We start from the raw sequence: 25332 nt of genomic DNA, 5'->3' as shown, positions 1-25332 counted from the left end.
GATGAGAAATCTCAACAATATGTTGACAAAGAGCACCATGTGGCATTAATGGCCATAGATGGTGAGGAACAAATGATACAAGAAACTGAATTGAAATTAAAATCTCAGGAATATTTGATGAATCTGAGTAAAGCCATTCCCACATATGATGTAAAGATCCATGTGTGTAGAAACTCAGAAATTTTTGAAAGCCATGCAGAGAAATTTGATCTATCTAATGAACAAAAAAACAAAATGTTTAAATTATGGCTTCCTATTGATTTTACAGAACGTTTGTCTGCAAAAATGTCTTATGATAATGAGTCAAATGAATGGTTAAAAGACAGTGATGTGGATAGATTAAAGAAATTAATCTGGTGCACTAGAGGTGACAGCATGCCAACACCTGATATACTGAATGAGATAAAGATTGGCAGAAAAGAATGTACATATGCATTCATGTCTAAATTTGAAAGGACATACAAAACTGTCATTCCAAAGGTAAACTCTTCATCTATGGTGAAAAGTTTTGTTAAAAAGTTCAAATTCTTGGATGCAGTCACCCTTGCCAGTGCGTCAGATAAGAAGACTTTATTTGAAGCTGCTAGTTTATTGGACATGGCCAGAAGACATCAGAAACATATGTCAAATGTAAATCGAGTATGTCCAAAGCAAAAAGCAAAGCCTATTAAGAGACATCTGTCAAATCATGTTAAAGTGTCCCCTATTTATAGGAGGCAAAGTGACAAAATCTATGAGAAACGTAGGAAATTACATGTTGCATATAAACCATATGCCATGCAGGAAAATCCACAAATTGAAATTCCAGTATTAACTGAAATTAAAGAATTGCAGCCAACCAAATCTATTGATAGTCAAAAGATTGTATCTGGGAATGTACCAGTTGTCTCCAAAATGTCAGATCTTTTCAGTAACCCAATGGCATCTGACCTGTCTTATATTCTTAGGAAAAGGGCAAGCTTGGCATTCTCTCATGACCTGGCGAGGCTATTATGGATGGACGTGTTGACAGGAAGTTCATGGGTTTAACTTAAAAATATATATCTGAAAGGAGGTCAGGGGTCGAATTTAAAAGTATCTCTGAAGGAATGACTGTCTATTGAGATTTACTTACGTACTATTTGGCTATGTAAAGAGAAATCCCTTTTATATGAGAAGTCCAATGATCAGGTATAATCCACATGATTATGTGATGATGTTTATAAATAATCCTAATTATGCTATTGTGAATAATACTATGGATCATATTATTATATACAGTATATATATATACACACAGGAGAAGAGTCTCATGTGTGGTGACAGATTTTCGTCATAGTCCACTCTCTAGATGCAGAGAGAGGAGGAACATGTTATGTACATTATATGAATATGATCAAATAGTACTAGGGATCCATAAAGTTATTAAACTTTTCCATTGGTTAAAATCAATATTGTATTAATTTGGTTTTTGCTAAAGTTTATCTATTTTTCTCTTCAGATATAGATATATGGAAAAATGCAGAAGTTCAATCAGTGATGTCCATTCATTCATCATTCTTTCCTTCTAGCCAAAAGAATGCATGGAGTGTCTAACTATTAATGAGTAAACAAATTAACATGATGTGACTGATAATGCATGATAAAGTGATATAAGTCCTAACTTACCTTAAGCATGTTTGTCAATAGTTTCATGTAAAGTCCATGTTTTTAGGATTTTCAAGTTATAATCCATTTTGTTTAAAGGCATGTAACTAGGCATGGAGCTCTTACTTACTGTGAGAATAAGTGTTCGTTCATGTGGTCAGTTGATTGACAGCAACACATTGTGACCTGTGACCCTGATGGGCTGGTCAGTATAAGTGTTATGTGTGTTATGTGTCCACTGGTGTATACAACAGATCTGTGACATCACAAATAGGCCTAAGAAAATCAGGATGCATCCAACAAGGAAAAAAGGAAAATATATCCAACAAAGAGACGTCTATTTTCTTTCTATTTTCTATTTCTTTCTATTTTCTATTTCTTTCTATTTTCTATTTCTATTTTCTTTTTCTATTTCTTTCTATTTTTTATCTTATATGATCCTCTATATTAAATTGGGAAATTAGCAAATATATGTGAAATCCATTGAAAGGAACCTCATATGTTTATACCTACAGGAAAACCAAGTGTTTAAGTCACATGAGCTGAGAGAAAAGGTGACAGCTGCACTACAAAGCAAAGTTATTTTAGGTGAACATTCTGTAGGAAAAAGTAGCTTTTGAGAAGATACAGATAATCTTCAATATATTTGTTCAAACCTGACAAATAATAAAGGTTTATTGTGGTAATTGGATCATGGGATAATAAATATATTAGTTATGGTGGGAAAATCTAGTTAGCTATAGCCAGTATTGCAGTATTGATTTATTGTATTATTATTCATTATGTATTCTTACATGTACACACACACTTGCATACACTTACACACATCAACATCTACAAACATTGGGAAAACAAACATTGGGAAAACAAACATTGGGAAAACATAAGTGTCTTATATGCAAATAAGATAAGCTAATCATCTTCATGAAAGGAGAAGCATAATATCATCAAAGGATATGGGATATTAAGAGAGATAGTCTCTGGTTTATTCTTCAAACTTCTGATTATAGGATGTGACATATTTTGAAAAGTTTATGTTTATATACTTATTTCATATATATGGTATTCACATACAGCCAGTACACAAGAATATATACAGTTAAGTTAAAGACAGTCAAGTATGTTAAGTCTTGTCTCTATTCTTGGTATTGGAGGTATCTGAAAGGTTAAAAAAGGACACAGGAGTCTGTGAAGAGACGAGGTGTTAAGAGGAAACTTTAGTCACATAAGTTTTTATGAATAAAGGGTTAATATTGTGTCTCAGATAAGGAACACAATGATAATTAATAAAGTAATGTTCAAAATAAAATTATTTCTTATTAAAAAGGATAATAAAGTGATTAAACTTTAGAAAATGTATGATAAGTATGATAACACAATCATATAGGAACATATGTTTAGTATAATTGGTGAAAAGTTCTAACTAAAGAATAAATATAGTGATTGTCTATAGAATGGTAATTAATAATCACATTATATTTCAGAGTTATGTTGCAATTTGTCATCACAAGTAAAGTACACATATATATTCATACATATAGATATAAAGATATATATGTTGATATATGATGTTTATATAGATTATTGTATCCAAAGTACTATTATCTGATAGTTTGATAAATGTATTGAATATCAATATTTTATAAGTCAAATATAAATATTGATACAATGTAAAGAGAAGTCTGATCTATAAATGAATGATATGGTACACTGTGATATTATAGTTTAGTTAATTGCCTAGTTTGGCTTAGCTATTAGGGAAAGAAAACTTTTCTTCAATCAAGTCCAAGATTATGATAAAGTTTGATATCAAATGTTAATAAAAAGACTTTAACAGTTACAAGAAGAAGATGTGCGGGAAAAGACAAAATCTGAAGGTATGATGCTATATGCTTAAGCTTATGCCAAGGACTGTGTTTGAAAATTATTACTGGAGTTTGGAACCTTTGATCAGCTGATGATTGGACAGATATAAAGACGTCCTCATCAATGTTTGGTGGAATCCTCTCTATTTCAAGACTTCAAGTTGTTTGGTGAGCAAAAGGGTTGTGAATGATAAAACCCGAACACAGATATTGTGTATCCATGAGACTGAGATTCCAGGACTGAACCTTACTGACAAGCAGCAGGGATGATGTCAGAATTCACACTTGCCTTGCTTTTGCAGTATTGCTCCAGAAGTGTCACATTGTTGTTCTACAGTGACAGGTGGTCAAGGGAATTACAGAAGGAAAAACTCCACTACAGTCTATGTTTTGGTAAAGTGAAACATAACATATGGACTTTGTTGATAATATGAACTTTAATGGACAATGTTATAATATCTGCACAACACGGAGGAAATCTAAAGGACTTTAAGTCAAGAACTACATTTGTGGTAATAAGCCTTCTATTATGATGGAAGAAGAGATGACCAGAAGACCAGACGATGAAAGAAGAGCCGTCATCAGGTGTAGGTTAGATAGTGGATCAAATTGTTTTCATCTTTGATCACAGTTTACCATAACATACCATAATATTTATTAATGACAAAATTTATTGCAAATTGATGAAATTATTGTTATATGGACAATTAATGAAAATTAAGTTCCAGTATTCAGCAAAGAAGAAAGAAGATATAATCTAATTGTATGAATATTGTTGTATGGTATATCTTGAGAGTTCAAACAGATATTTCACTCTCAAAAGGGGGAAATGTTAAATATTATATATTTACAATATTCTCTAGCAGACATGGGGTTAACACTCTACTGACATCATATCTGTTGTATTTTGGGTACATGGGTGCGGTTAGAGTACACCATTTTAGAAATCTCCCTACATAGCTGTAACATGGAAGGTAACACCCACTCTCATGAATATAAATGAGTGACAGACACACACGTCGTCGTCGTCATCCATGAGGGGGATCCATGGGGAATCTATGGCAGGTCTGTCTGCCATCCCTCTCTGTCATCCTGGACAAGATGTCGTGAATATCCCAAGTCCACCAACCAGATGACAAGCATGAACCAAGCTGTAACTACAAGATATCCAGATGATTTAACTTCTCTGAAGATGTAAGCTATTGACAATTGACTGATATTTGTGTTATTTGGACATTTTCCCTGTTCCTGTGTTTTCCTTCAAGATATTAATAAACCTCTACACTGATTTATAACAAGCTGACTTCTTCCTATCGTGGACAAGGCCAGGTCCGGATATTTAACAGTGGACACAAGTCTCACCGGCAAATACAAGATATTTAACAACACTATATACTCTGCATATGCTATATACTCCATATACTCTATATACTTCATATACTCTATATACACTATATACTCCATATACACTATATACTCTGCATATGCTATATACTCCATATACTCTATATACTTCATATACTCTATATACACTATATACTCTATCAAGGACATTGTCGGTAGAAGAAAAAGCTACACATGAACAATGAGAATAATTACAATGTATCCAATCTAATAACACAATAAGTCACACAAATCTCATTGTCTCGGGGGGGGGGTTAATAAGTTATCTTGTGATGACCCAGGAGGGGCAGCAGGGGAATATGATGGTATCTGACAGACTGGGCTCTGCTATATCTGGAGCTCCGGATAACGTGGAGACTGTTCGCACTGTACATCGCCATCACACCACACATCGCAGGTTATTGATACAATTAACCCGTGAGATGCCAGGCAGAATGTCGGTAGCGCTGAGGGGATCGGTTTCAGGTTTGGCAGCTTAGATACATCTGGGCAGACGGAGTCACGGAGCTGTGGAGTCGTCCACTCTCTGATGTCACCCCTCAGTGGTCGGGACAAAGGTAATGGGCCTTCAATGTCTTCAGTCTGTGTCCCCCGCTGAGAGTCGCCATGGCCCATCGACCGCCATGTCTTAGTGTCATCAAGCGGAGAAGAGAAGGAGGCAAATCCTCCAGCCGAGAGATTATTCCTGCCTCAGAGGAGAAAGCGTCACTACACAAGCCATCACCGGCCCCAGACTTACTGCCCACCGCTGTACCGAAATACATCAGTAATAGTGACAGCCAGAGGAGCTGTATCTGTATTATAGGGGTTATATACCTGCACATAGGGCGGTATTATAGGAATTATATACCTGTACACAGGGGGCAGTATTATAGGAGTAATATACCTGTATACAGAGGGCGGTATTATAGTAGTTATATTCTTGTACATAGGAGTAGTATTATAGTAGTTATATTCTTGTACATAGGAGGCAGTATTATAGTAGTTATATTCTTGTACATAGGAGGTAGTATTATAGTAGTTATATTCTTGTACATAGGAGGTAGTATTATAGTAGTTATATTCTTGTACATAGGAGTAGTATTATAGTAGTTATATTCTTGTACATAGGAGGCAGTATTATAGTAGTTATATTCTTGTACATAGGAGGTAGTATTATAGTAGTTATATTCTTGTACATAGGAGGTAGTATTATAGTAGTTATATTCTTGTACATAGGAGTAGTATTATAGTAGTTATATTCTTGTACATAGGAGTAGTATTATAGTAGTTATATTCTTGCACATAGGAGGTAGTATTATAGTAGTTATATTCTTGTACATAGGAGTAGTATTATAGTAGTTATATTCTTGTACATAGGAGTAGTATTATAGTAGTTATATTCTTGTACATAGGAGTAGTATTATAGTAGTTATATTCTCTTACATAGGAGGAGTATTATAGTAGTTATAGTCTTGTACATAGGAGCAGTATTATAGTAGTTATAGTCTTGTACATAGGAGCAGTATTATAGTAGTATATTCTTGTACATAGGAGTAGTATTATAGTAGTTATATTCTTGTACATAGGAGCAGTATTATAGTAGTATATTCTTGTACATAGGAGGTAGTATAATAGTAGTTATATTCTAGTACATAGGAGGAGTATTATAGTAGTTATATTCTTGTATATAGGAGCAGTATTATAGTAGTTATATTCTTGTACATAGGAGGTAGTATTATAGTAGTTATATTCTCTTACATAGGAGCAGTATTATAGTAGTTATATTCTTGTACAGAGGAGTAGTATTATAGTAGTTATATTCTTGTACATAGGAGTAGTATTATAGTAGTTATATTCTTGTACATAGGAGTAGTATTATAGTAGTTATATTCTCTTACATAGGAGCAGTATTATAGTAGTTATAGTCTTGTACATAGGAGCAGTATTATAGTAGTTATAGTCTTGTACATAGGAGCAGTATTATAGTAGTTATATTCTTGTACATAGGAGCAGTATTATAGTAGTATATTCTTGTACATAGGAGGTAGTATAATAGTAGTTATATTCTAGTACATAGGAGGAGTATTATAGTAGTTATATTCTTGTACATAGGAGCAGTATTATAGTAGTTATATTCTTGTATATAGGAGCAGTATTATAGTAGTTATATTCTTGTACATAGGAGGTAGTATTATAGTAGTTATATTCTTGTATATAGGAGCAGTATTATAGTAGTTATATTCTTGTACATAGGAGTAGTATTATAGTAGTTATAGTCTTGTACATAGGAGTAGTATTATAGTAGTTATATTCTTGTACATAGGAGCAGTATTATAGTAGTTATATTCTTGTACATAGTAGTAGTATTATAGTAGTTATATTCTTGTATATAGGAGCAGTATTATAGTAGTTATATTCTTGTACATAGGAGCAGTATTATAGTAGTTATATTCTTGTACATAGGAGCAGTATTATAGTAGTTATATTCTTGTACATAGGAGCAGTATTATAGTAGTTATATTCTTGTATATAGGAGTAGTATTATAGTAGTTATATTCTTGTATATAGGAGCAGTATTATAGTAGTATATTCTTGTACATAGGAGCAGTATTATAGTAGTTATAGTCTTGTACATAGGAGCAGTATTATAGTAGTTATATTCTTGTACATAGGAGTAGTATTATAATAGTTATATTCTTGTACATAGGAGGTAGTATTATAGTAGTTATATTCTTGTACATAGGAGCAGTATTATAGTAGTTATATTCTTGTACATAGGAGGTAGTATTATAGTAGTTATATTCTTGTACATAGGAGTAGTATTATAGTAGTTATATTCTTGTACATAGGAGGTAGTATTATAGTAGTTATAGTCTTGTACATAGGAGGTAGTATTATAGTAGTTATATTCTTGTACATAGGAGTAGTATTATAGTAGTTATATTCTTGTACATAGGAGCAGTATTATAGTAGTTATATTCTTGTACATAGGAGCAGTATTATAGTAGTTATATTCTTGTACATAGGAGGTAGTATTATAGTAGTTATATTCTTGTACATAAGAGCAGTATTATAGTAGTTATATTCCTGTACATAGAGGGCAGTATTATAGTAGTTCATACTTTGTATTATTGTAAGGCAGGGGACCGGTTCCCTTTAAACCCCCTGGATTATGTGTGTATAATATAGTGAGTACGGTTTGGCAGACAATCCTTGTAGAAGTTAATAACTGACATTCTGTACATACAATATGACAATGTATTTATCCATCAGTCTCGAAGAAAACTAATGTAACAATGTTATTTTTTTTTTTTCTAAACCCAAGAAAAATGCAAATTGTGAGCAATTACTTTCTGTGGGATTAATAAAAGCTAAATAGAGTATTAGGATTAATAATGGAGAAGACGCTTCTATAAATCATATAACCCAGCTCAGCAGGATCGGACGTTCCAGCATGACGGAAAGCACAAAATGAGTTCCATCCCTGAAAATATAAGTATCCTCAAATTATCCGAGATCGAAACATGACAAGTAGGGCAGAAAGTTGTGTCTACAAGAGGGAACCTGCGGGTCTGTAATAATAATGGGAGGGGGAGCGGAGTCACCGAGCAAGGGTCTGACTGGTAACAATACACATTAGGGTAGTGTCCCTTATAGGTATAATATGTATCTGTATGTATACAGTGTATCTCTGTGGTTATATCTATATTGTGTCTGTGTGTATTTATACTGTATTTGTGAGTGTATATATCTGTATGTATATTTATGTATCTGTACAGTATCTTTGTGTATATGTGTATCTATGTGTGTATATATGTATCTATACAGTATCTGTGTATATGTGTGTTTCTGTGTATATATGTATCTTTGTGTATATATGTAACTGTACTGTATCTTTGTGTATATATATATATATGTATCTTTGTGTATAAATGTATCTATGTGTGTATATATGTATCTGTACTGTATCTTTGTGTATATATGTATCTGTACAGTATCTTTGTGTATATATGTATCTGTACAGTATCTGTGTGTGTATACATGTATCTGTACTGTATCTTTGTGTATATGTGTATCTATACCGTATATTTGTGTATATATGTATCTATACAGTATCTTTGTGTATATGTGTGTTTTTGTGTACAGGATACTTGATTGTTTTGCCTTGAAGCTTCTGAGACCTAATATTGCATCTAGTAGAGCGCCCCCCGCCTGTCACCTTATGTAGTACAGGGGTTCCTCAGCCCCCAGGGCCATATGTGGCTGCTCCCCCTGTACCAGTATCCTATAGGTATTCTCCCCCGGGGTCGCTGTGTACTTGTAGTCCGCCAACTATCTGACATCTCCGCACATTTCTCTCCGCGCCTCGTCTGAGCCCAACTAGTAAATCAGGACTAAAGCGAAGCGACTGCAGGAGAAGATGGCGGCGGCGCGGTGCGAGGTGAGCTGTCTAATGACTTTAGTGGGCGCCGGGGGGCCAAGTCCTATAACATTTATGGATCTTTTACTCTCAGAAATTGAAGTACTAAAGACGGGACAATTAAAGATCTCATCTCCATTCCGCTCATCCTTAATAAATGTATTTAGGAAAGAAAAATCCAGGAGATTGTCACCGGCGCCGTCACCAGGGAACTAAGGGGCGGATTGTCTGATAGGGGGCGCTCCGCACTGTAATGTATAAACACCCTGGACAGGCGGAGTGAAGTGTGACTGCGGGGTGCGAGCCATGTGAGCGCCATCATCAGGCCCATATTATATATCTCATTCCATTAATGGGGTCATTGCACCCCCTGCCTCCTGGGGACATGGAGGGGAGGACCGGCCACCCTTAGGTGTATAGTCAGCCCCTCCCTGGTATAATGGTGGGGGCTCCAGAGGAGGAGGGATTAGGGCGCAGGGGCCGATGGTGAGGGGCCCAGGCCTACCCTTTGTTACTAGGTGGGGAGAACCTATTTAGGGCTCATCACGCACTGACACGTACATGTATGTTGTGGGTCCCTCTGCTACATCCTGACATACATGTAGTGTCACCCACTGGAGGATACACATGAGGACGGGGCCCTCCCGAATATATAATGGCGGGAAATGACGGGGAAAAGAAACATCTCCTGTACTAGGTGGGAATGCCACAACATGGGGGGAGGGGAATTTATTCCGGACCCCTCTCCCCTATATCATGTATGGCCAGCAGTGAAGTTACCCACAGCCCTAAGGAGGCGATATATATGTGCACTAAGATGGCAGTATATAGTATCAGGGCACTTAGGGGGAAATATACAGTGTGCGTGCACTAAGATGGCAGTATATAGTATCAGGGCACTTAGGGGGAAATATACAGTGTGCGTGCACTAAGATGGCAGTATACAGTATCAGGGCACTTAGGGGGAAATATACAGTGTGCGTGCACTAAGATGGCAGTATACAGTATCAGGGCACTTAGGGGGAAATATACAGTGTGCGTGCACTAAGATGGCAGTATACAGTGCAGGGTGGCAGTAAGAAGAAGCAGTGTACTGTCTGTGTGCAACAAGAAGAAATATACTGTGTGTGCAACAAGATGACAGTATACAGTGTGGGGGCACTGAGGGGTCAGTATATGTGTGATTGTACTATAGGGGCAGTATACTATGTGTGATTGTACTATAGGGGCAGTACACTATGTGTGATTGTACTATAGGGGCAGTATACTATGTGTGATTGTACTATAGGGGCAGTATACTATGTGTGATTGTACTATAGGGGCAGTATACTATGTGTGATTGTACTATAGGGCAGTATACTATGTGTGATTGTACTATAGGGGCAGTACACTATGTGTGATTGTACTATAGGGGCAGTATACTATGTGTGATTGTACTATAGGGGCAGTATACTATGTGTGATTGTACTATAGGGGCAGTATACTATGTGTGATTGTACTATAGGGCAGTATACTATGTGTGATTGTACTATAGGGGCAGTATACTATGTGTGATTGTACTATAGGGGCAGTATACTATGTGTGATTGTACTATAGGGCAGTATACTATGTGTGAGTGTACTATAGGGCAGTATACTATGTGTGATTGTACTATAGGGCAGTATACTATTACTATGTGTGATTGTACTATAGGGCAGTATACTATTACTATTTGTGATTGTACTATAGGGGCAGTATACTATGTGTGATTGTACTATAGGGGCAGTATACTATGTGTGATTGTACTATAGGGGCAGTATACTATGTGTGATTGTACAATAGGGCAGTATACTATTACTATGTGTGATTGTACTATAGGGGCAGTATACTATGTGTGATTGTACTATAGGGGCAGTATACTATGTGTGATTGTACTATAGGGCAGTATACTATGTGTGAGTGTACTATAGGGCAGTATACTATGTGTGAGTGTACTATAGGGGCAGTATACTATGTGTGATTGTACTATAGGGCAGTATACTATGTGTGAGTGTACTATAGGGGCAGTATACTATGTGTGATTGTACTATAGGGCAGTATACTATTACTATGTGTGATTGTACTATAGGGGCAGTATACTATGTGTGATTGTACTATAGGGGCAGTATACTATGTTTGATTGTACTATAGGGCAGTATACTATGTGTGAGTGTACTATAGGGGCAGTACACTATGTGTGATTGTACTATAGGGGCAGTATACTATGTGTGATTGTACTATAGGGCAGTATACTATGTGTGATTGTACTATAGGGGCAGTATACTATGTGTGATTGTACTATAGGGGCAGTATACTATGTGTGATTGTACTATAGGGCAGTATACTATGTGTGATTGTACTATAGGGGCAGTATACTATGTGTGATTGTACTATAGGGCAGTATACTATGTGTGATTGTACTATAGGGGCAGTATACTATGTGTGATTGTACTATAGGGCAGTATACTATGTGTGATTGTACTATAGGGGCAGTATACTATGTGTGATTGTACTATAGGGCAGTATACTATGTGTGATTGTACTATAGGGCAGTATACTATGTGTGATTGTACTATAGGGGCAGTATACTATGTGTGATTGTACTATAGGGCAGTATACTATGTGTGATTGTACTATAGGGGCAGTATACTATGTGTGATTGTACTATAGGGCAGTATACTATGTGTGATTGTACTATAGGGGCAGTATACTATGTGTGATTGTACTATAGGGCAGTATACTATGTGTGATTGTACTATAGGGGCAGTATACTATGTGTGATTGTACTATAGGGCAGTATACTATGTGTGATTGTACTATAGGGGCAGTATACTATGTGTGATTGTACTATAGGGCAGTATACTATGTGTGATTGTACTATAGGGGCAGTATACTATGTGTGATTGTACTATAGGGCAGTAGACTATTAATATGTGTGATTGTACTATAGGGGCAGTACACTATGTGTGATTGTACTATAGGGCAGTATACTATGTGTGATTGTACTATAGGGGCAGTATACTATGGGTGATTGTACTATAGGGGCAGTATACTATGTGTGATTGTACTATAGGGCAGTATACTATGTGTGATTGTACTATAGGGGCAGTATACTATGTGTGATTGTACTATAGGGCAGTATACTATGTGTGATTGTACTATAGGGGCAGTATACTATGTGTGATTGTACTATAGGGCAGTATACTATGTGTGATTGTACTATAGGGGCAGTATACTATGTGTGATTGTACTATAGGGGCAGTACACTATGTGTGATTGTACTATAGGGGCAGTATACTATGTGTGATTGTACTATAGGGCAGTATACTATTACTATGTGTGATTGTACTATAGGGGCAGTATACTATGTGTGATTGTACTATAGGGCAGTATACTATGTGTGATTGTATTATAGGGGCAGTATACTATGTGTGATTGTACTATAGGGGCAGTATACTATGTGTGATTGTACTATAGGGGCAGTATACTATGTCTGATTGTACTTTAGGGCAGTATACTATGTGTGATTGTACTATAGGGGCAGTATACTATGTGTGATTGTACTATAGGGCAGTATACTATGTGTGATTGTACTATAGGGGCAGTATACTATGTGTGATTGTACTATAGGGCAGTATACTATTACTATGTGTGATTGTACTATAGGGGCAGTATACTATGTGTGATTGTACTATAGGGGCAGTATACTATGTGTGATTGTACTATAGGGGCAGTATACTATGTGTGATTGTACTATAGGGGCAGTATACTATGTGTGAGTGTACTATAGGGCAGTATACTATTACTATGTGTGATTGTACTATAGGGGCAGTATACTATGTGTGATTGTACTATAGGGGCAGTATACTATGTGTGATTGTACTATAGGGGCAGTATACTATGTGTGATTGTACTATAGGGGCAGTATACTATGTGTGATTGTACTATAGGGCAGTATACTATGTGTGATTGTACTATAGGGGCACTATACTATGTGTGATTGTACTATAGGGCAGTATACTATTACTATGTGTGATTGTACTATAGGGGCAGTATACTATGTGTGAGTGTACTATAGTGGCAGTATACTATGTGTGAGTGTACTAGAGGGCAGTATACTATGTGTGATTGTACTATAGGGGCAGTATACTATGTGTGATTGTACTATAGGGGCAGTATACTATGTGTGATTGTACTATAGGGGCAGTATACTATGTGTGAGTGTACTATAGGGCAGTATACTATTACTATGTGTGATTGTACTATAGGGGCAGTATACTATGTGTGATTGTACTATAGGGGCAGTATACTATGTGTGATTGTACTATAGGGGCAGTATACTATGTGTGATTGTACTATAGGGGCAGTATACTATGTGTGATTGTACTATAGGGGCAGTATACTATGTGTGATTGTACTATAGGGCAGTATACTATGTGTGATTGTACTATAGGGGCAGTATACTATGTGTGATTGTACTATAGGGCAGTATATTATTACTATGTGTGATTGTACTATAGGGGCAGTATACTATGTGTGATTGTACTATAGGGGCAGTATACTATGTGTGATTGTACTATAGGGGCAGTATACTATGTGTGAGTGTACTATAGGGGCAGTATACTATGTGTGATTGTACTATAGGGGCAGTATACTATGTGTGATTGTACTATAGGGGCAGTATACTATGTGTGAGTGTACTATAGGGGCAGTATACTATGTGTGAGTGTACTATAGGGCAGTATACTATGTGTGATTGTACTATAGGGGCAGTATACTATGTGTGAGTGTACTATAGGGGCAGTATACTATGTGTGAGTGTACTATAGGGGCAGTATACTATGTGTGATTGTACTATAGGGGCAGTATACTATGTGTGATTGTACTATAGGGGCAGTATACTATGTGTGATTGTACTATAGGGGCAGTATACTATGTGTGATTGTACTATAGGGGCAGTATACTATGTGTGATTGTACTATAGGGGCAGTATACTATGTGTGAGTGTACTATAGGGGCAGTATACTATGTGTGAGTGTACTATAGGGCAGTATACTATTACGATGTGTGATTGTACTATAGGGGCAGTATACTATGTGTGATTGTACTATAGGGCAGTATACTATGTGTGATTGTACTATAGGGGCAGTATACTATGTGTGATTGTACTATAGGGGCAGTATACTATGTGTGATTGTACTATAGGGCAGTATACTATGTGTGATTGTACTATAGGGCAGTATACTATGTGTGATTGTACTATAGGGGCAGTATACTATGTGTGATTGTACTATAGGGCAGTATACTATTACTATGTGTGATTGTACTATAGGGGCAGTATACTATGTGTGATTGTAATATAGGGGCAGTATACTATGTGTGATTGTACTATAGGGGCAGTATACTATGTGTGAGTGTACTATAGGGGCAGTATACTATGTGTGAGTGTACTAGAGGGCAGTATACTATGTGTGATTGTACTATAGGGCAGTATACTATGTGTGATTGTACTATAGGGGCAGTATACTATGTGTGATTGTACTATAAGGGCAGTATACTATGTGTGATTGTACTATAGGGCAGTATACTATGTGTGATTGTACTTTAGGGGCAGTATACTATGTGGGATTGTACTATAGGGCAGTATACTATGTGTGATTGTACTATAGGGGCAGTATACTATGTGTGATTGTACTATAGGGCAGTATACTATTACTATGTGTGATTGTACTATAGGGGCAGTATACTATGTGTGATTGTACTATAGGGCAGTATACTATGTGTGATTGTACTATAGGGGCAGTATACTATGTGTGATTGTACTATAGGGCAGTATACTATGTGTGATTGTACTTTAGGGGCAGTATACTATGTGGGATTGTACTATAGGGCAGTATACTATGTGTGATTGTACTATAGGGGCAGTATACTATGTGTGATTGTACTATAGGGCAGTATACTATTACTATGTGTGATTGTACTATAGGGGCAGTATACTATGTGTGATTGTACTATAGGGGCAGTATACTATGTGTGATTGTACTATAGGGGCAGTATACTATGTATGATTGTACTATAGGGGCAGTATACTATGTGTGATTGTACTATAGGGGCAGTACACTATGTGTGATTGTATTATAGGGGCAGTATACTATGTGTGATTGTACTATAGGGGCAGTATACTATGTGTGATTGTACTATAGGCAGTATACTATGTGTGATTGTACTATAGGGGCAGTATACTATGTGTGATTGTACTATAGGGCAGTATACTATGTGTGATTGTACTATAGGGCAGTATACTATTACTATGTGTGATTGTACTATAGGGGCAGTATACTATGTGTGATTGTACTATAGGGGCAGTATACTATGTGTGATTGTACTATAGGGGCAGTATACTATGTGTGATTGTACTATAGGGCAGTATACTATGTGTGATTGTACTATAGGGCAGTATACTATGTGTGATTGTACTATAGGGCAGTATACTATTACTATGTGTGATTGTACTATAGGGGCAGTATACTATGTGTGATTGTACTATAGGGGCAGTATACTATGTGTGATTGTACTATAGGGCAGTATACTATGTGTTATTGTACTATAGGGGCAGTATACTATGTGTGATTGTTCTATAGGGGCAGTACACTATGTGTGATTGTATTATAGGGGCAGTATACTATGTGTGATTGTACTATAGGGGCAGTATACTATGTGTGATTGTACTATAGGGCAGTATACTATGTGTGATTGTACTATAGGGGCAGTATACTATGTGTGATTGTACTATAGGGCAGTATACTATGTGTGATTGTACTATAGGGGCAGTATACTATGTGTGATTGTACTATAGGGCAGTATACTATTACTATGTGTGATTGTACTATAGGGGCAGTATACTATGTGTGATTGTACTATAGGGGCAGTATACTATGTGTGAGTGTACTATAGGGGCAGTATACTATGTGTGATTGTACTATAGGGCAGTATACTATGTGTGAGTGTACTATAGGGGCAGTATACTATGTTTGATTGTACTATAGGGGCAGTATACTATGTGTGATTGTACTATAGGGGCAGTATACTATGTGTGATTTTACTATAAGGGCAGTATACTATGTGTGATTGTACTATAGGGGCAGTATACTATGTGTGATTGTACTATAAGGGCAGTATACTATGTGTGATTGTATTATAGGGGCAGTATACTATGTGTGATTGTACTATAGGGGCAGTATACTATGTGTGATTGTACTATAGGGGCAGTATACTATGTGTGATTGTACTATAGGGGCAGTATACTATGTGTGATTGTACTATAGGGCAGTATACTATGTGTGATTGTACTATAGGGGCAGTATACTATGTGTGATTGTACTATAGGGCAGTATACTATTACTATGTGTGATTGTACTATAGGGGCAGTATACTATGTGTGATTGTACTATAGGGGCAGTATACTATGTGTGAGTGTACTATAGGGGCAGTATACTATGTGTGATTGTACTATAGGGCAGTATACTATGTGTGAGTGTACTATAGGGGCAGTATACTATGTTTGATTGTACTATAGGGGCAGTATACTATGTGTGATTGTACTATAAGGGCAGTATACTATGTGTGATTGTACTATAGGGGCAGTATACTATGTGTGATTGTACTATAGGGGCAGTATACTATGTGTGATTGTACTATAGGGGCAGTATACTATGTGTGATTGTACTATAGGGGCAGTATACTATGTGTGATTGTACTATAGGGCAGTATACTATGTGTGATTGTACTATGGGGCAGTATACTATGTGTGATTGTACTATAGGGCAGTATACTATGTGTGATTGTACTATAGGGGCAGTATACTATGTGTGATTGTACTATAAGGGCAGTATACTATGTGTGATTGTACTATAGGGGCAGTATACTATGTGTGATTGTACTATAGGGGCAGTATACTATGTGTGATTGTACTATAGGGCAGTATACTATTACTATGTGTGATTGTACTATAGGGGCAGTATACTATGTGTGATTGTACTATAGGGGCAGTATACTATGTGTGATTGTACTATAGGGCAGTATACTATGTGTGATTGTACTATAGGGGCAGAACACTATGTGTGATTGTATTATAGGGGCAGTATACTATGTGTGATTGTACTATAGCGGCAGTATTCTATGTGTGATTGTACAATAGGGGCAGTATACTACGTGTGAGTGTACTATAGGGCAGTATACCATGTGTGATTGTACTATAGGGGCAGTATACTATGTGTGATTGTACTATAGGGGCAGTATACTATGTGTGATTGTACTATAGGGCAGTATACTATGTGTGATTGTACTATAGGGCAGTATACTATGTGTGATTGTACTATAGGGGCAGTATACTATGTGTGATTGTACTATAGGGGCAGTATACTATGTGTGATTGTACTATAAGGGCAGTATACTATGTGTTATTGTACTATAGGGGCAGTATACTATGTGTGATTGTACTATAGGGGCAGTATACTATGTGTGATTGTACTATAGGGCAGTATACTATTACTATGTGTGATTGTACTATAGGGGCAGTATACTATGTGTGTTTGTACTATAGGGGCAGTATACTATGTGTGATTGTACTATAGGGCAGTATACTATGTGTGATTGTACTATAGGGGCAGTACACTATGTGTGATTGTATTATAGGGGCAGTATACTATGTGTGATTGTACTATAGCGGCAGTATTCTATGTGTGATTGTACAATAGGGGCAGTATACTACGTGTGAGTGTACTATAGGGCAGTATACCATGTGTGATTGTACTATAGGGGCAGTATACTATGTGTGATTGTACTATAGGGGCAGTATACTATGTGTGATTGTACTATAGGGCAGTATACTATGTGTGATTGTACTATAGGGCAGTATACTATGTGTGATTGTACTATAGGGGCAGTATACTATGTGTGATTGTACTATAGGGGCAGTATACTATGTGTGATTGTACTATAAGGGCAGTATACTATGTGTTATTGTACTATAGGGGCAGTATACTATGTGTGATTGTACTATAGGGGCAGTATACTATGTGTGATTGTACTATAGGGCAGTATACTATTACTATGTGTGATTGTACTATAGGGGCAGTATACTATGTGTGTTTGTACTATAGGGGCAGTATACTATGTGTGATTGTACTATAGGGCAGTATACTATGTGTGATTGTACTATAGGGGCAGTACACTATGTGTGATTGTATTATAGGGGCAGTATACTATGTGTGATTGTACTATAGCGGCAGTATTCTATGTGTGATTGTACAATAGGGGCAGTATACTATGTGTGAGTGTACTATAGGGCAGTATACCATGTGTGATTGTACTATAGGGGCAGTATACTATGTGTGATTGTACTATAGGGGCAGTATACTATGTGTGATTGTACTATAGGGCAGTATACTATGTGTGATTGTACTATAGGGGCAGTATACTATGTGTGATTGTACTATAGGGGCAGTATACTATGTGTGATTGTACTATAGGGCAGTATACTATTACTATGTGTGATTGTACTATAGGGGCAGTATACTATGTGTGTTTGTACTATAGGGGCAGTATACTATGTGTGATTGTACTATAGGGCAGTATACTATGTGTGATTGTACTATAGGGGCAGTACACTATGTGTGATTGTATTATAGGGGCAGTATACTATGTGTGATTGTACTATAGCGGCAGTATTCTATGTGTGATTGTACAATAGGGGCAGTATACTATGTGTGAGTGTACTATAGGGCAGTATACCATGTGTGATTGTACTATAGGGGCAGTATACTATGTGTGATTGTACTATAGGGGCAGTATACTATGTGTGATTGTACTATAGGGCAGTATACTATGTGTGATTGTACTATAGGGGCAGTATACTATGTGTGATTGTACTATAGGGGCAGTATACTATGTGTGATTGTACTATAGGGCAGTATACTATGTGTGATTGTACTATAGGGGCAGTATACTATGTGTGATTGTACTATAGGGCAGTATACTATTACTATGTGTGATTGTACTATAGGGGCAGTATACTATGTGTGATTGTACTATAGGGGCAGTATACTATGTGTGATTGTACTATAGGGGCAGTATACTATGTGTGATTGTACTATAGGGGCAGTATACTATGTGTGATTGTACTATAGGGGCAGTATACTATGTGTGATTGTACTATAGGGGCAGTACACTATGTGTGATTGTATTATAGGGGCAGTATACTATGTGTGAGTGTACTATAGGGGCAGTATACTATGTGTGATTGTACTATAGGGGCAGTATACTATGTGTGATTGTACTATAGGGCAGTATACTATGTGTGAGTGTACTATAGGGCAGTATACTATGTGTGAGTGTACAATAGGGGCAGTATACTATGTGTGATTGTACTATAGGGGCAGTATACTATGTGTGATTGTACTATAGGGCAGTATACTATGTGTGATTGTACTATAGGGGCAGTATACTATGTGTGATTGTACTATAGGGCAGTATACTATTACTATGTGTGATTGTACTATAGGGGCAGTATACTATGTGTGATTGTACTATAGGGGCAGTATACTATGTGTGATTGTACTATAGGGCAGTATACTATGTGTGATTGTACTATAGGGGCAGTACACTATGTGTGATTGTATTATAGGGGCAGTATACTATGTGTGATTGTACTATAGCGGCAGTATTCTATGTGTGATTGTACAATAGGGGCAGTATACTATGTGTGAGTGTACTATAGGGCAGTATACTATGTGTGATTGTACTATAGGGGCAGTATACTATGTGTGATTGTACTATAGGGGCAGTATACTATGTGTGATTGTACTATAGGGCAGTATACTATGTGTGATTGTACTATAGGGGCAGTATACTATGTGTGATTGTACTATAGGGGCAGTATACTATGTGTGATTGTACTATAGGGCAGTATACTATGTGTGATTGTACTATAGGGGCAGTATACTATGTGTGATTGTACTATAGGGCAGTATACTATTACTATGTGTGATTGTACTATAGGGGCAGTATACTATGTGTGATTGTACTATAGGGGCAGTATACTATGTGTGATTGTACTGTAGGGCAGTATACTATGTGTGATTGTACTATAGGGCAGTATACTATGTGTGATTGTACTATAGGGGCAGTATACTATGTGTGATTGTACTATAGGGCAGTATACTATGTGTGATTGTAGTATAGGGGCAGTATACTATGTGTGATTGTACTATAGGGCAGTATACTATTACTATGTGTGATTGTACTATAGGGGCAGTATACTATGTGTGATTGTACTATAGGGGCAGTATACTATGTGTGATTGTACTATAGGGCAGTATACTATGTGTGATTGTACTATAGGGGCAGTATACTATGTGTGATTGTACTATAGGGGCAGTATACTATGTGTGATTGTACTATAGGGGCAGTATACTATGTGTGATTGTACTATAGGGCAGTATACTATGTGTGAGTGTACTATAGGGGCAGTATACTATGTGTGATTGTACTATAGGGGCAGTATACTATGTGTGATTGTACTATAGGGCAGTATACTATGTGTGATTGTACTATAGGGGCAGTATACTATGTGTGATTGTACTATAGGGGCAGTATACTATGTGTGATTGTACTATAGGGGCAGTATACTATGTGTGATTGTACTATAGGGGCAGTATACTATGTGTGATTGTACTATAGGGCAGTATACTATGTGTGAGTGTACTATAGGGCAGTATACTATTACTATGTGTGATTGTACTATAGGGGCAGTATACTATGTGTGATTGTACTATAGGGCAGTATACTATTACTATGTGTGATTGTACTATAGGGGCAGTATACTATGTGTGATTGTACTATAGGGGCAGTATACTATGTGTGATTGTACTGTAGGGCAGTATACTATGTGTGATTGTACTATAGGGCAGTATACTATGTGTGATTGTACTATAGGGGCAGTATACTATGTGTGATTGTACTATAGGGCAGTATACTATGTGTGATTGTACTATAGGGGCAGTATACTATGTGTGATTGTACTATAGGGCAGTATACTATGTGTGATTGTACTATAGGGGCAGTACACTATGTGTGATTGTATTATAGGGGCAGTATACTATGTGTGAGTGTACTATAGGGGCAGTATACTATGTGTGATTGTACTATAGGGGCAGTATACTATGTGTGATTGTACTATAGGGCAGTATACTATGTGTGAGTGTACTATAGGGGCAGTATACTATGTGTGATTGTACTATAGGGGCAGTATACTATGTGTGATTGTACTATAGGGCAGTATACTATGTGTGATTGTACTATAGGGGCAGTATACTATGTGTGATTGTACTATAGGGGCAGTATACTATGTGTGATTGTACTATAGGGGCAGTATACTATGTGTGATTGTACTATAGGGGCAGTATACTATGTGTGATTGTACTATAGGGCAGTATACTATGTGTGAGTGTACTATAGGGCAGTATACTATTACTATGTGTGATTGTACTATAGGGGCAGTATACTATGTGTGATTGTACTATAGGGCAGTATACTATTACTATGTGTGATTGTACTATAGGGGCAGTATACTATGTGTGATTGTACTATAGGGGCAGTATACTATGTGTGATTGTACTGTAGGGCAGTATACTATGTGTGATTGTACTATAGGGCAGTATACTATGTGTGATTGTACTATAGGGGCAGTATACTATGTGTGATTGTACTATAGGGCAGTATACTATGTGTGATTGTAGTATAGGGGCAGTATACTATGTGTGATTGTACTATAGGGCAGTATACTATTACTATGTGTGATTGTACTATAGGGGCAGTATACTATGTGTGATTGTACTATAGGGGCAGTATACTATGTGTGATTGTACTATAGGGCAGTATACTATGTGTGATTGTACTATAGGGGCAGTATACTATGTGTGATTGTACTATAGGGGCAGTATACCATGTGTGATTGTACTATAGGGGCAGCACACTATGTGTGATTGTACTATAGGGGCAGTACACTATGTGTGATTGTATTATAGGGGCAGTATACTATGTGTGAGTGTACTATAGGGGCAGTATACTATGTGTGATTGTACTATAGGGGCAGTATACTATGTGTGATTGTACTATAGGGCAGTATACTATGTGTGAGTGTATTACAGGGGCAGTATACTATGTGTGATTGTACTATAGGGGCAGTATACTATGTGTGATTGTACTATAGGGCAGTATACTATGTGTGATTGTACTATAGGGGCAGTATACTATGTGTGATTGTACTATAGGGGCAGTATACTATGTGTGATTGTACTATAGGGGCAGTATACTATGTGTGATTGTACTATAGGGGCAGTATACTATGTGTGATTGTACTATAGGGCAGTATACTATGTGTGATTGTACTATAGGGGCAGTATACTATGTGTGATTGTACTATAGGGCAGTATACTATTACTATGTGTGATTGTACTATAGGGGCAGTATACTATGTGTGATTGTACTATAGGGGCAGTATACTATGTGTGATTGTACTATAGCGGCAGTATTCTATGTGTGATTGTACAATAGGGGCAGTATACTATGTGTGAGTGTACTATAGGGCAGTATACTATGTGTGATTGTACTATAGGGGCAGTATACTATGTGTGATTGTACTATAGGGGCAGTATACTATGTGTGATTGTACTATAGGGGCAGTATACTATGTGTGATTGTACTATAGGGCAGTATACTATGTGTGATTGTACTATAGGGGCAGTATACTATGTGTGATTGTACTATAGGGGCAGTATACTATGTGTGATTGTACTATAGGGGCAGTATACTATGTGTGATTGTACTATAGGGGCAGTATACTATGTGTGATTGTACTATAGGGCAGTATACTATGTGTGATTGTACTATAGGGGCAGTATACTATGTGTGATTGTACTATAGGGCAGGATACTATTACTATGTGTGATTGTACTATAGGGGCAGTATACTATGTGTGATTGTACTATAGGGGCAGTATACTATGTGTGATTGTACTATAGGGGCAGTATACTATGTGTGATTGTACTATAGGGGCAGTATACTATGTGTGATTGTACTATAGGGGCAGTATACTATGTGTGATTGTACTATAGGGGCAGTATACTATGTGTGATTGTACTATAGGGGCAGTATACTATGTGTGATTGTACTATAGGGGCAGTATACTATGTGTGATTGTACTATAGGGGCAGTATACTATGTGTGATTGTACTATAGGGCAGTATACTATTACTATGTGTGATTGTACTATAGGGGCAGTATACTATGTGTGATTGTACTATAGGGGCAGTATACTATGTGTGATTGTACTATAGGGGCAGTATACTATGTGTGATTGTACTATAGGGGCAGTATACTATGTGTGATTGTACTATAGGGGCAGTATACTATGTGTGATTGTACTATAGGGGCAGTATACTATGTGTGATTGTACTATAGGGCAGTATACTATGTGTGAGTGTACTATAGGGGCAGTATACTATGTGTGAGTGTACTATAGGGGCAGTATACTATGTGTGATTGTACTATAGGGCAGTATACTATGTGTGATTGTACTATAGGGGCAGTATACTATGTGTGATTGTACTATAGGGCAGTATACTATTACTATGTGTGATTGTACTATAGGGGCAGTATACTATGTGTGATTGTACTATAGGGGCAGTATACTATGTGTGATTGTACTATAGGGCAGTATACTATGTGTGAGTGTACTATAGGGGCAGTATACTATGTGTGATTGTACTATAGGGGCAGTATACTATGTGTGATTGTACTATAGGGGCAGTATACTATGTGTGAGTGTACTATAGGGCAGTACACTATGTGTGATTGTATTATAGGGGCAGTATACTATGTGTGATTGTACTATGGGGCAGTATACTATGTGTGATTGTACTATAGGGGCAGTATACTATGTGTGATTGTACTATAGGGGCAGTATACTATGTGTGATTGTATTATAGGGGCAGTATACTATGTGTGATTGTACTATAGGGGCAGTACACTATGTGTGATTGTACTATAGGGGCAGTATACTATGTGTGATTGTACTATAGGGCAGTATACTATGTGTGATTGTACTATAGGGCAGTATACTATGTGTGATTGTACTATAGGGGCAGTATACTATGTGTGATTGTACTATAGGGGCAGTATACTATGTGTGATTGTACTATAGGGCAGTATACTATGTGTGATTGTACTATAGGGGCAGTATACTATGTGTGATTGTACTATAGGGGCAGTATACTATGTGTGATTGTACTATAGGGCAGTATACTATTACTATGTGTGATTGTACTATAGGGGCAGTATGCTATGTGTGATTGTACTATAGGGGCAGTACACTATGTGTGATTGTACTATAGGGCAGTATACTATGTGTGATTGTGCTATAGGGGCAGTATACTATGTGTGATTGTACTATAGGGGCAGTATACTATGTGTGATTGTACTAGAGGGCAGTATACTATGTGTGATTGTACTATAGGGCAGTATACTATGTGTGATTGTACTATAGGTCAGTATACTATGTGTGAGTGTACTATAGGGCAGTATACTATGTGTGATTGTACTATAGGGCAGTATACTATATGTGATTGTACTATAGGGCAGTATACTATTACTATGTGTGATTGTACTATAGGGCAGTATACTATTACTATGTGTGATTGTACTATAGGGGCAGTTTACTATGTGTGATTGTACTATAGGGCAGTATACTATGTGTGATTGTACTATAGGGGCAGTATACTATGTGTGATTGTACTATAGGGGCAGTATACTATGTGTGATTGTACTATAGGGGCAGTACACTATGTGTGATTGTACTATAGGGGCAGTACACTATGTGTGATTGTATTATAGGGGCAGTATACTATGTGTGAGTGTACTATAGGGGCAGTATACTATGTGTGATTGTACTATAGGGGC

The sequence above is a fragment of the Leptodactylus fuscus genome, chromosome 6 (genome assembly GCF_031893055.1).
Source record: "Leptodactylus fuscus isolate aLepFus1 chromosome 6, aLepFus1.hap2, whole genome shotgun sequence".
Lineage (NCBI taxonomy): Eukaryota > Metazoa > Chordata > Amphibia > Anura > Leptodactylidae > Leptodactylus > Leptodactylus fuscus.
The sequence above is the reverse complement of the archived record's forward strand: the minus strand, read 5'-3'. Positions refer to the sequence as shown.